The following is a 12,123-nucleotide window of genomic DNA, read 5'->3' on the forward strand; positions in this document are numbered from 1 at the left end:
TCCTGAATGGTTTGGTCCACAGGAGATGAATTCTTTATGATATTTTTAGGGCACTTTATTTTATTTAATTCTAAGAAGAAAGTGAAGAGAGGCAGGAAGTGTTGGGAGGAGAGAGTGTGGGTGGACATGCAGCATGTGTTAAGGGTCAGACTCCAACCCAGGACAGCTGTGTGGGCTGTGGAGCCTCTGCACATTGGGCACACACTCCAAACACTGAGCCAAACCGGCGGCCCCATGGGATGAATTATGTTTATGACCCAGAGCTGGGTGGGAAGTGACTCTTGAAATAAGCCATTTCATTAAAATATTAGTATTAAACACCAAACAACAACAACCCTGCACTGAAGCAACAAAGCATGACAGAAATGATTCAGTTGCCAGTATTTTTGATGCTGTGGTAGTTATATAATTGAATATTCTGCCTTCTTTGGTCAGTCTACGCCCCTGTTGGTGGCAGCCATATTTTTTTTAAACTGGAAACAGCAATGAAGAATGAATGATAGACAGCTAGAACATTTGAAGTTGAAATAGTAAGTCAATTGTTAAGTGTTAGACTCTCTATCCATTTTTTCAAACAATATTTGCATAATTTAGTAGGTAAGATTGAAAGTGGCATCATAAGATGAGTAGCTTGACTCAAGCTCAGGGCAATGTCCTCCTTAAGCTTCTTATGCTCTGACACAGAAGAAGAGAATAAATAGGCAATAAAAAAGTTAAAGAAATTGGAGGGGATTAAACCTGAATCAGACATTCAGAACAGTTTACATGATTATAAGTGGATAAATGAGATACACAGAACTGGTCTTGTTCTTCAGCCTCTGTTCAATTTAACTTTATTATTTTGCGGCTTTCGTTGAGCTGGAACTGTTTACATCCAGTTTTCAGCACCCAGAAAGGAGAAAACCACCTCAGAGAATGTCACTTAGTGCTTCACTGTGACACTCACTCTCAAAATAGAAGCCTTATAACCACGGCAACCTCTGACCCTCTGTGTCTAAAGACAAACGCTAATACATTGATATACTTAAAGGGGTAGGCGTTTTCTGGATATATCATTTTACATGAAGGGCCTCTGAAAACCTAAATGAAGTCTTTTATTCTGTTTTTATGAGATGGATTTAGTTTTGGAGGGAAGAATTTGAGCAGATTAAACTCAGATGTGCACAGAATCAGATGCACAAGTAACTATTATTAGGTCACAATTGTCAGAGGATTTAGTTTTGTTAAGTGCACCCGATGTAAGTATGTTATATTTCAGAGCATTTTGACCAGTAACATTATTCTGCAGCATAGATTCAGAGGTGTTAAAGGGAGCCGCTTCTGTTACTTTCTCATGCTGGAGCCGGGTTGAGACCATTTTAGCTTGGCGCTGAATTCTAGCAATTAAAATGCCTCTAGAAATGAGCAGCTAGTCTCTGTTGTTTTTCTCCATGATAGAAACAGCCTAGTCTTCCAACTGCACTGCCAAAAGTACTGCTACTGCAAATAGGAACACTAATTAACCCTTTTTATATTCCAAACTTAGTCATAACCACACACACACACACATACACACACACACACACACACACACACATGTCATCATTTATTAATGCTAGTGTCATGGCCTTGTGTAGTCTGAAAAAAAAAAGTATGAATATGCTACTTTATAATTAAGCCCACTAGACCTAAATCAGATGGGACCACTGGTCTGACCTTGATGTGCCGAGGGGATTATTTAATAGACCTAGATTTTAAATTTTACTGAAGGTCATTTTGCCCATGAATTGCATTTCAATAAGGCAGCTACATATTATCTTACATAGATTTTGGCCCAAACACCTCCTTTGTAAGCTTTCCATAGGGCACCATCTGCAACATTGTCACATATACACAATCTGGCCAAGGAGCTTTATCATCAAATTAAGGCTAAAAATAAGGCTCATTTTGGTCCAATAATTTGTCTTCATGACTCATAGGTAGATCAGGTTACAGAGTCTATAATAGTGATCACAATAGTCATTTTTTGCATGAAACTGCAGCCAGAAATTGAGCAGAACTGTAGTCCAAACTAACTGTGTAACAAAAGTATAGCTTGTAGCCTGTGGCAAGCCAGCCTGGCATATTGTAAATTGCCTACCCGTTGAGACAGTTAATGGGTTATACTTGAGAAAGGCCTGTGCATGCTGCTGTAGCAACTCATGATGATTTCCAGAATGACTAAGTCAACAGGAGCAACCCCATTGCAACTTGAAGATATTCACTAGCCAGGGACGCCACCAGGGAATTTTGGCTCCATTAACAAAAAAAACAAAACAATATATATATTGAAAAGAAATGAACTACTCTTCCAATATTTCTAAGGGCCCCCATCAGTCATGGGCCCTTAGAATCATCCTAACAGCCCCCTGCTGTATGGGCTGAATTTAAACTCTATAGAGCCCTTATCTATGAGGACTTTCATTTTAACTGATCTTGTTACGATGCCTTCTTTTTATTCTTTCAGGTCTCATCCTGATAAGCGCTTGTCACAAGAGTCAAAGTAGTTTGCTGCAGACAAAGTGAAAGTGTTGCGAGATCATGAGATAAAACAGATCATAATCTATAAATCTCTGTTTCCAGTTCACTGTTCTCAGCTGCACTGCATATTTACAGACTCAATACAGCAAACATCACTTTTTTCATACTATTGCCTTACTGATTTTTTTCCTGTTCATAAACAGATTTACTACAGCTGAACCGCTTTATACAAGGTTTCTTGGACAAAGTACCAACTAAGTCCAGTTAAATCATGAATTTCCTTTTTAGGTAATTGTCCAATAGTGAGCTGTGACTCATTGGTCCACCAAGAACTTTTATACAGACACTACTCTTGCTACCTTTAATTGTCCCCAGTTTTTTTATTACTTTAAACAAATATCTGTCCTCTTATATAGGGACCATTACTTCATGAAGATTGATAGAGGGATTACATCATCCACTGCAGGTAGTTTAACATTGTTTATTTATTTAATCTGCTGATCCTCATGCAACCATAAACTCTGATTGACTCAATGACTCAAAAGAAGTTTCAAAAGCCAGATCATTGAGGTTACGGATCATTGAAACCAGTGATAATGACATAATAATTCCTTCTCTGTGATGCATGCATGGTAATATCAGGCTTCACATAATGCCTCTATCTGATTGTAGTTTGGCATCCAGTGTGAAGCAACAACACTCATATCTAGATCATGCCAACATTATGAAAAGAACAGCAAGCCAGGATAAGCGGTTGCTACAAAATGTAAACAATTAGGCCACAAAAATCACTCTTTCATTTCCAATAAAACTTGGACATTGTATCTTTCATGTTCAATTTTGTAACTGAGAAAAGGGAGTTCAAAGTCAGTTTGAGCTGCTTAAAGAGACCTTTGATTGGAGTGATGCAACCATGCAAACTGTCAAAACTTATTTCATTTTCTAGCGATCGCTCTACTTTAATCTTATTTCACTCTTACTGGCACAGACCTGCTAGAAAGCAAGAAATAGTGAGTGAATGTAGCAATGCAGGAGCTGCTTTTGGCTGTAGTGGAGGTGGTCGTAAACAGTCTGAGGAGGTATCTACGGCTCTCTCCTCTCCGGCTTCCAGTCTCCAGACTCTTGGCCTCTGCATGTTGTCTTGGACAGCACTTCTGTGCTTGGGGGCCCTGCTGCAGGGGCCCTGTCTGGATAATGCTACATTTCTTCCAAGCAGGAGAGAGAGAGAGTCTGGGAAGGAAAAGAGCCGAAGCAGCTTATCTGGCTGCTAGCCATCCTCACCACCACCACCAGTGACCCTGATGAGGGATTTATATATATATATTTACTCACACACCTTTCCTCTCCCTGCAGCTGGGGGCTTAGGGACGTTCTCCCCCTCGACCCTGCAAGTCATGCAGGACTTTATAGATTTATGGTTGAGAGGAAATGTCCCGCTGTGACATAGTAGCGACACAGAGAGGTAAACAAACCTCAGCTCGGTCGCTAGAGGCCGAGTGTGACAGGGCCTCTGTTGGGGAACAGCCCAAGGTCCTGTTTCAGGCCGGGATGATGTCATACGAAAGGAGCACAGCACCGTGTAGCCCTGGCAACGAGGATTAATACAGGCTCTTGCTTTTACTGTAATGACAGATTAATCAGGAAAGGTGGAGTCTTATTACTGTTGTGTGTTTACACAAGAAAGAGACACACTAATATACAGTGAGATATTGTAGAGCGATCATGCATGGGCTAATGCAGAGACCACCCATGTGGTCAGCTCGAGATGATATATGCTAATGCTGACATTATTAAACCAATGACTTTTTAAAAGGCTGTTATGTTATGTTATGTAAGTTTCCAGATTTAGATTGCAGAGTTTTATATATTATCATATGGGGCCCAGAGAGGAGATAACAGCCAAGCAAATGTGTGTGTGTGTGTGTGTGTGTGTGTGTGTGTGTGTGTGTGTAACCTGATAACGAGCTTTACAAATAGGATTCAAACTCCCTGACTCATCATTTGCACAGTTTAGGGGTGGCACAAAAATACCAACATATTTTCCAAAATGACACATTCACTGCGATTTTTGGGAAATCCATCTTAACAGTGTGACGTGCTACTAAATCAGCAGCATTGAGTGCACAGTAAGTCACCCCCTGTGGGTTATGAGGGTGTTGTACATCAATCTGAAGATGTCATTTAGCACCCCTGTTTTGATAGTTACTCCAAATGTGGTCTGTCTTTGTGATTATATATTTTCTGCGGGTGATAAATCCCAAATCTGTGCAGGAAATTGTTTCAAGCCTCGAAAAGTTCTGTCACCATTCGAGTTATTCTAAATTACAATATTAACACAACTGCGAAACAGACTTAGGACTCATATACACAAGCATTTCACATCTAACAGATCTCATTCATTTGATTTTAATTTGCATTTGTCTCTATGTTTATCTGTTGTGCATGTACAGTATCAGCAGCAGAGAGAGAAGGAGCACAAGGGGAAGTGGGAGGCCTGGGCCTGCATGCTCAGCAGCCAGCTGAGTCTCCCATGGAAAATACATGATGCCTTCCTGCGCCAGAAATCTGCAGATTGAGAGGGAAAAGTGAATGAAGGAGGGAAAATGTTAGGGTATACATGATGCTGGCCAAGAAGGAGAAGGAGGAGATGGTTAATTTTCCTCAAATTCAACAAAGTCCCAAAGAAGGGAAAGTGCTGTAGAAAAAGAACAGGATATAGGAAAGAGGAAAAAAAACTTGCATTTTGCTCGGTAATCAGAAAGTAATGCACAGAAAGACAAAAACAAAGTTTAAATATATGGATGAGTTTTCGGATTGCATTTTAAAAAGTGGTGTAAATGAAGCACATAATATAGAAGTTGTGCTTTTCCTGTCATCAGGTAAGCTGTATCCTTTAAGAGTTATGCTGTTATATTGCGGTATAATTGAAACGTCCTTGATTTGATCTGATGATTTAGCACTTTGGACGTAAGAAATACGTTGTAAGGATAAAAACAGGGCAAAAAGAGCAGCAAAGCAGAAAGTAGGAATACATGTTTTCCTTTAAGAATGTGGGACCCCGACCCATCAACAACTAGGTATGTCTATGCTTGGAGAACAACTTCAACCGTCTGAAAAATACAAGTTGAAGGGACTTTGATATTACTTTACTTTTCAATATGGAAAAAACCTTCGCACATCCACTTCACAAGACAGGTGCGTAGGAGAGCAATGTGTCCATCATAATCTTAAAGGTAACTCCTGCACACTGTCTAACTTGCAAACAAACTTTTCCGTACTAGACCTTCATCGAGCAAAAAGTATTTTCAATGCAATTATCAGGATCATGAAAAAAAGAAGAGGACGAGGCAGAGCGGTAGAAGAAGTTAAAGCCCAGAAAGGTTAAAGGTTTGGACAAAAATAATAAACGAAGTCTGCCGTCATATAATCTGAACATCAGATTTTGTGTCATTTTAATTTCTACTGCACTGATTACTATGAAGCATGTGCAACAACAAGATGAGAAGGTATCCTAACGGCCCTGACAAAGTTTTAGAAAGGCTTTATCCGAGACAGGTAACACCATTGACTGAACTAAAGGATTGCTTATTAAACGTTTTCATGAAAAACTAAATACAACTTGGCCTACATCATGTTTTACACAATACCTTTCCTTAATGCCAACCTTTCATTTGATTTTATTCTTCTAGTAAACCTTTATTTAACCAGGGAAAAAATCTTTGTCTGAAAATGTGAACATACTGGGGCCTGACTGGGTGGTCAACCAGTTAGGCTATAGATCAGAAAGGTAGCAGTGAGGGTGTTATTATCCAGGATTTAGTTTTATTGTGACTTCCACGATGGCTTAAAGATGATTATTTTTACTGGATCTAATGGGGTTGATCCCTTCATAGCCCGAAGGATTGTGAAAGCAGCATTAAGAAAATAATTCCTAATTTCTCCTCTGAATTAAGATAAAGCTGTCTGTTTACTGAGCCTATGCTTCTATTGTGGCGTCACACACACACACACACACACACACACACACACACACACACACACACACACACACACACACGAGTTTTATGAATGCATGTGTTGGGTTGGTTTAGGGGAAGGCTAATATGCTTGACATACAGACATTTCCCCATTTTCAGTGTAATAGCGACATCGTGTGGCACATATTCGTAGTTGCAGCATGCTGCCGAAAAATGGGAAGAGTGTGCAACACTTGGTCTCTACCGGTCTTTACCCTTGTCATCTTAAAGACGCTGCCAAGTGAAAATAAATATTTGATTTATCTGCGCAGAGAAATGTAATTCATTTAATATATGTTTAACTTCAACACAGGACTTGCTGGATTTGTTTGACAGTCCGTTTCACTGAGCATCAGGCAGCTTAACACTTCCGCCTGAGAGGCAGGTTGTACTGACGTTTGAGGTAAGCCTAACATCAGTAAGGCCAGGTAACATGAAGCCAGCACAGAACCAGTTATTCTTCAGCTCTTGGCATATACAACTGTTCGTGGTTTATTATCATATAGTGTTGGCTAATGGCTATCACTTAATATTTAGACTGCAGTATCGATCCAGGGAGAAACCTCTGCCAATCTTGTCTATTATAGTTCTCTGCAATACCTGTGTCGAGCAGCAGGGGGCAGTAATGCAGTATTGTAGTTTCATTTGGCGTGTTTATGGTAAACACTTGCATGACACATCAAATACATTGTTTTTAAAAGTGGAAATGTGAGTTCTATTCGTTCTACATATCGAGATAATGCTATGTCTGGTATCATTTGCTATAGATAAATTAAAAATGTGGCTACTATTTTCTTTTAAAGTGTTGTAAAATAAGAGGATCCATCTTTCTTTTTGTTTGTGTTTTTTCTTTCTTTGTTTTCTTGACAGGTTCTGTCATCATCCAACGCATCATTTCACTCTTGATTACATTCCATGTCAACTTTAAAAGAATAATGAATTCATGCGATCTCCTTCCTATTAAAAGTCACAATTTAACACATGAACTGCACTCTCAAGCTTGCCAACAATCAAGTTGAAAACTGTGGCGGTTCACTTTTATTTATTTTTTTAACGAGAGCGTGGCTGTGTGAGACCATATCAGCTCAGTAGCAGTTGCAAATCAATGCTCAGATTTAACCTCTTCCCTCTTCTCTCCTAGTGTGGCTCAACTGTCTGAATTTAAAATCAGCCTCTGGAGAGATGCTCTTTTGTCTCTTCCCCCTAAATAGCAGAAATAATGTGAGAATATGAAGCATCTTTGTGCTGACCTTGTCTATGAATTCATCCGGCATTAATGAAGTAATCTCCTTTGCAACAAGACACCATGAGGAATATTTGTTTTCTTAATCTCCTTGAACTTAAACTCTACATTTGTGATTGTGCAATTTTTAATTTCATGGCCATATTAGGCAAGTTGGAGCTTTCACGTTAAGTCGGAAAGTCCAATGGAGATCTTGTAAACTGCACAGAGACACGAGTCCTCTCTTTGTTGTGTCTTATAAGGAATAGATCAAGCGAAAAGGAGCTTTTAGTTCCCTTTTCCTGAGGTTACAACAGATTATGATTGAATCTTTTCTATTTACCAAAAAGAAGAAGAGATTAGTGAATATCATAGAAGATGGTTTTGTATTGATCTCTTCAGTGTAGAGGAGACTTGAGAGAGGGGAAACAACGTTTTGGCACAGCAGTGGAATTCCTGAGTTCCGACACACACACACACACACACACACACACATGCATGCCTGTGGGCGTAAATGTGTCAGCGTGTGTTTTATGTGTGCATACATGTGCGTATGTGTGCCACATGGGGTATTTATTTTGTATCTGTGTGCATGGAGGACAGGAAGTGTGTGTGTCTTTGTGTGTGTGTGTCTTTGTGGCGTGTTTGTGTGTGTGTGTGTCTGTTTTTGTGTGTGTGGCTTGTTTGTGTGTGTGTCTGTATGGCGTGTTTGTGTGTGTTTGGCGTGTGTGTGTGTGTGTGTGTGTGTGTGTGTGTGTGTGTGTGTGTGTGTCTGTATGGCGTGTTTGTGTGTGTGTGGCGTGTTTGTGTGTGTGTGTGTGTTCAAGTGTGTGTGGCGTGCACGTGTGTGAGCAGAGCTGCTGCTGATGTGGGTCATTACCCTTTCGTTCCCCCAGGGGCCATGCAGCAGGAGAGGACAGGAGGGGAGGGGTAAGGTGGGGAGACTAGGGGCCAAGGGGGGATGGGAAAATGGAGGGTGGTGGAGAGGGTGTGTGGAGAAGGAGGATGGAGAGGAGGGGTTGGAGATTGTGTGGAGGTGTGTGTGTGTAACAGGGGAGGGACCCAAGAGGACTGGAGACCAATAAATCACGATGCCGTCTCTTCGCTGACACCCAGCTTGTCTGATGAGGGACAAGGAAGAGGTGGGGGGCAAAACGAGGTGGGGGTTGGGGATGGGGCTGGGGGAGGGCACCAGTGTGACAACACAGTGGCCTTGTCTACCTGTCACTCAAGCCCACGCTGGGTCCATCGGGGAGAAACTGTGGGGCCGAGATGGGTGGAGATTAAATTGGGATACCACAAAACCAAAAGTTTATGACCGGAACCAAAGCACCTTCCACCAGTATCATTCCTTTCAGCCTGTCAGTTGTAGATTAAAAATGTGGAACTATTAGGAAAAATACACCACTGTCCCTTTTACGTGTCCGAGGGCTGATTTGAATTTTAAGATTATATTTTAGTTTGTGATATTTCAAGAAAGAGTCAACTTTTTAATTTCTGAGACAGGAAGGGTCTGCTGTGCATGATAAAAATTAGGTCGAATAAAATAAAAAAAGGAAGACAATTTTTCATATCTAGGAAAATATATCTGAAGAGCTGGAAATGGATCATGACTTGTAGCCCCTTGATGTGTCTGCTACTGTTGTCTAGACCTTATGATTGTGGCATATTTGAATGTACTGTGTGTCTGCAAATAAAAGGCATTGCTCTTTGATTTTTTAAAATGATCATAAATGCTTACCATGAGTGAATATGTTTCAGAAAAAAATGTGTTGTAAGAGTGGAACAAGTGAAATATACTTAGACAGCACCAGACAGGTGAAGCTAATTGATACTAACATTTTCATTGTGTGACCTCCCAATGAACAAAGAAAAAGTGTGTAAGAAAAGATAGTCCAATCTTCTTCTTCAACAAAGATCTAGACCTTAATTGTCCTGTGTTTTTGGGAGGCCCATTTATGCTAATATAGGTGCAGTTTAACAGAATAAAGTTGTCTCTGGAGTTTTGTGGGAACTTGTTATGTTTTCATCACCTCGTTTGAAAAACTGTTTTCTGCTGTTGGTGTACTTTGCTGGTGGTTTGGCATGTGTTGCAGGGCTATTTTTTTCCACACCTTGAATTGTGGTTATAAAAGGATGCTACTGCTCCCTTGGGCACTTTCCCACAATGTTTAGGTGTGTAGATGAGCATGTATTTTTTGTTGAACTCAGCATATGTGTGTGACACAATTGTGTCTTTGAAACTCACATGAACGTGCTAAAACCAAAAACCAAAAGCTCCTGTAGCATTACGACCATTGTGGTCCCATACCATTGTGAGCTCACTTTGATGTCCTGCTGCTCACTGTGTGGAGAGGAGGGCACTGTGGACTGTGTGTTTAATCACTGGAGCTCAGCCAACAACAACAACACACACACACACACACGCACACACACACACACACACACACACACACACACACACACACCAAGCAAGCACACCACTCCTTCATCTGACCTGCCAATAGCAATAATGTGTGTCCTTCACTTATCATTTTCTATGATCTATATTATTATGCCTTCCCCCAGCAATGAAGTCTTATACATCCTGTGTACCCCCTTCCCCAAAACACAGTGTCACACACACACACACACACACACACACACACACACACACACACACACACACACACACAAAACACAAAGCAGTAGCAGACTGCAAAGCTCTGCATTCCTCATGACTTTTTCTTTCTAATAAATGTGATCCAAGAATCTGGGAGGGAGACCAGGGCTGTGCATTAAAATTCATAGGAAAAATGGCAATAAAATCTTTCTCTCTCTCTCTCTCTCTCTCTCTCTCTTTTCTCTACCTCTCTCTTTGTCTCTTTCTCTCTTCCCTTCTCCTCCCTGCCCACTTGCTCCCCTCACCCTTCTCTCCTTTTCATTCCCTCACTTGTCTGCTGAACACACATACATTCACACAAGCGCGCACACACACACACACACACACACACACACACACACTTCCTTGCATGAGACACACACACAGACAGACACACACACACACACACACACACACACACAATACTTCCTTGCATGAGACACACACACACACACACACACACAATACTTCCTTGCATGAGACACACACACACACACACACACACACACAATACTTCCTTGCATGAGACACACACACACACACACACACACACACACACATACACACACACACTTTTTTTCATCACCCGTGTGCACTCTCCCTCTCGTTCAATCTCTAACCCTCCTACTGGCTCGTCTTTCTCAGCATCCCCCCCTGCTGTCCTTCATCCTTTATTCTCTTCCTCCTCCTTCCCTCCCTCCCTTCCTCACCCTCTGCCTTTCCTCTCTCAGTCTTTTTCTCACACACACAAACTCTCACACAAACACACACACACAACCATCTATATTTTCCAACTCCACCTCTGGCAGGTTGTGATTTCCACTGTCAGAAATTGCTTTTTCAATATCTCTCTCTCTAATTATGAGCCCCGCCAAAGGGGTCGTGCCACCAGAATACCAATTTTTCCACCATTTCTGCCTTCGTCTCCACATTTCTCCTTTTCCATGTAACAACGCACAAGTTGGATATAATGCTATGTGCAAGCATTACAGTATTGTATGTATTGTTTTTTTTCTGTAAGCCCTCTTTGGCTCTTATTTCTATCTTTTTTTCCCTTTTTGATGTTCACTGTGGTCATGATTAATTTTTGACATGAAGAAAACGACACAAGGTTACAGAAGATAGCGCAGAGTACATTCACTTCCACATCAACAGGACGAAAGGGGGCTAATGTAGTATTTTTAAAGCATTGACAGTTTGTGGGAAGAAAAAGGAAAACCACTGAATCTTGATACCCCCCCCCCCAATCACAGCCTGTACCTAGGAAAGGGTTAACCTGCGATTGTAGCGGGCTTGATTGACGTGCGAAGCATTGTGCTACCTGTGCCGTCCAATCAGCAAATGGCCAGTACACCCCCACGTGGGTGTCCTCGGCTCTCATTGGCTCATTTTACCAGTGTTTACTGTGCCGAGGCTGAGCCCCACGTGGAGATTTCATTCAATCACTGAACACATCCTCTGAATCCCTTGTTTCTCAAGAAAATTCTGCACTTTTTTTTTTTTTTATAAAATTAAAATGTGTTAATTGTGAGGATCATTCTTCTTTTACATGACTTCATGAGGACGGAGCTAATTACGATTAGAAAATAACATTCTTTGCAAATATCATCAGGCTTTTTTGAAGAACAGCATTGTCTTTTTAGCCCAGTATTTAAACTTTCAAAGGCAAATTGGATTTTCCCAGACAAAAATGAACATTTTGGTTATTAATTTGGGCAAAACAAAGTGTGTGTGTGTGTGTGTGT

This window comes from Labrus bergylta, chromosome 6, assembly GCF_963930695.1.
Source record: "Labrus bergylta chromosome 6, fLabBer1.1, whole genome shotgun sequence".
NCBI lineage: Eukaryota > Metazoa > Chordata > Actinopteri > Labriformes > Labridae > Labrus > Labrus bergylta.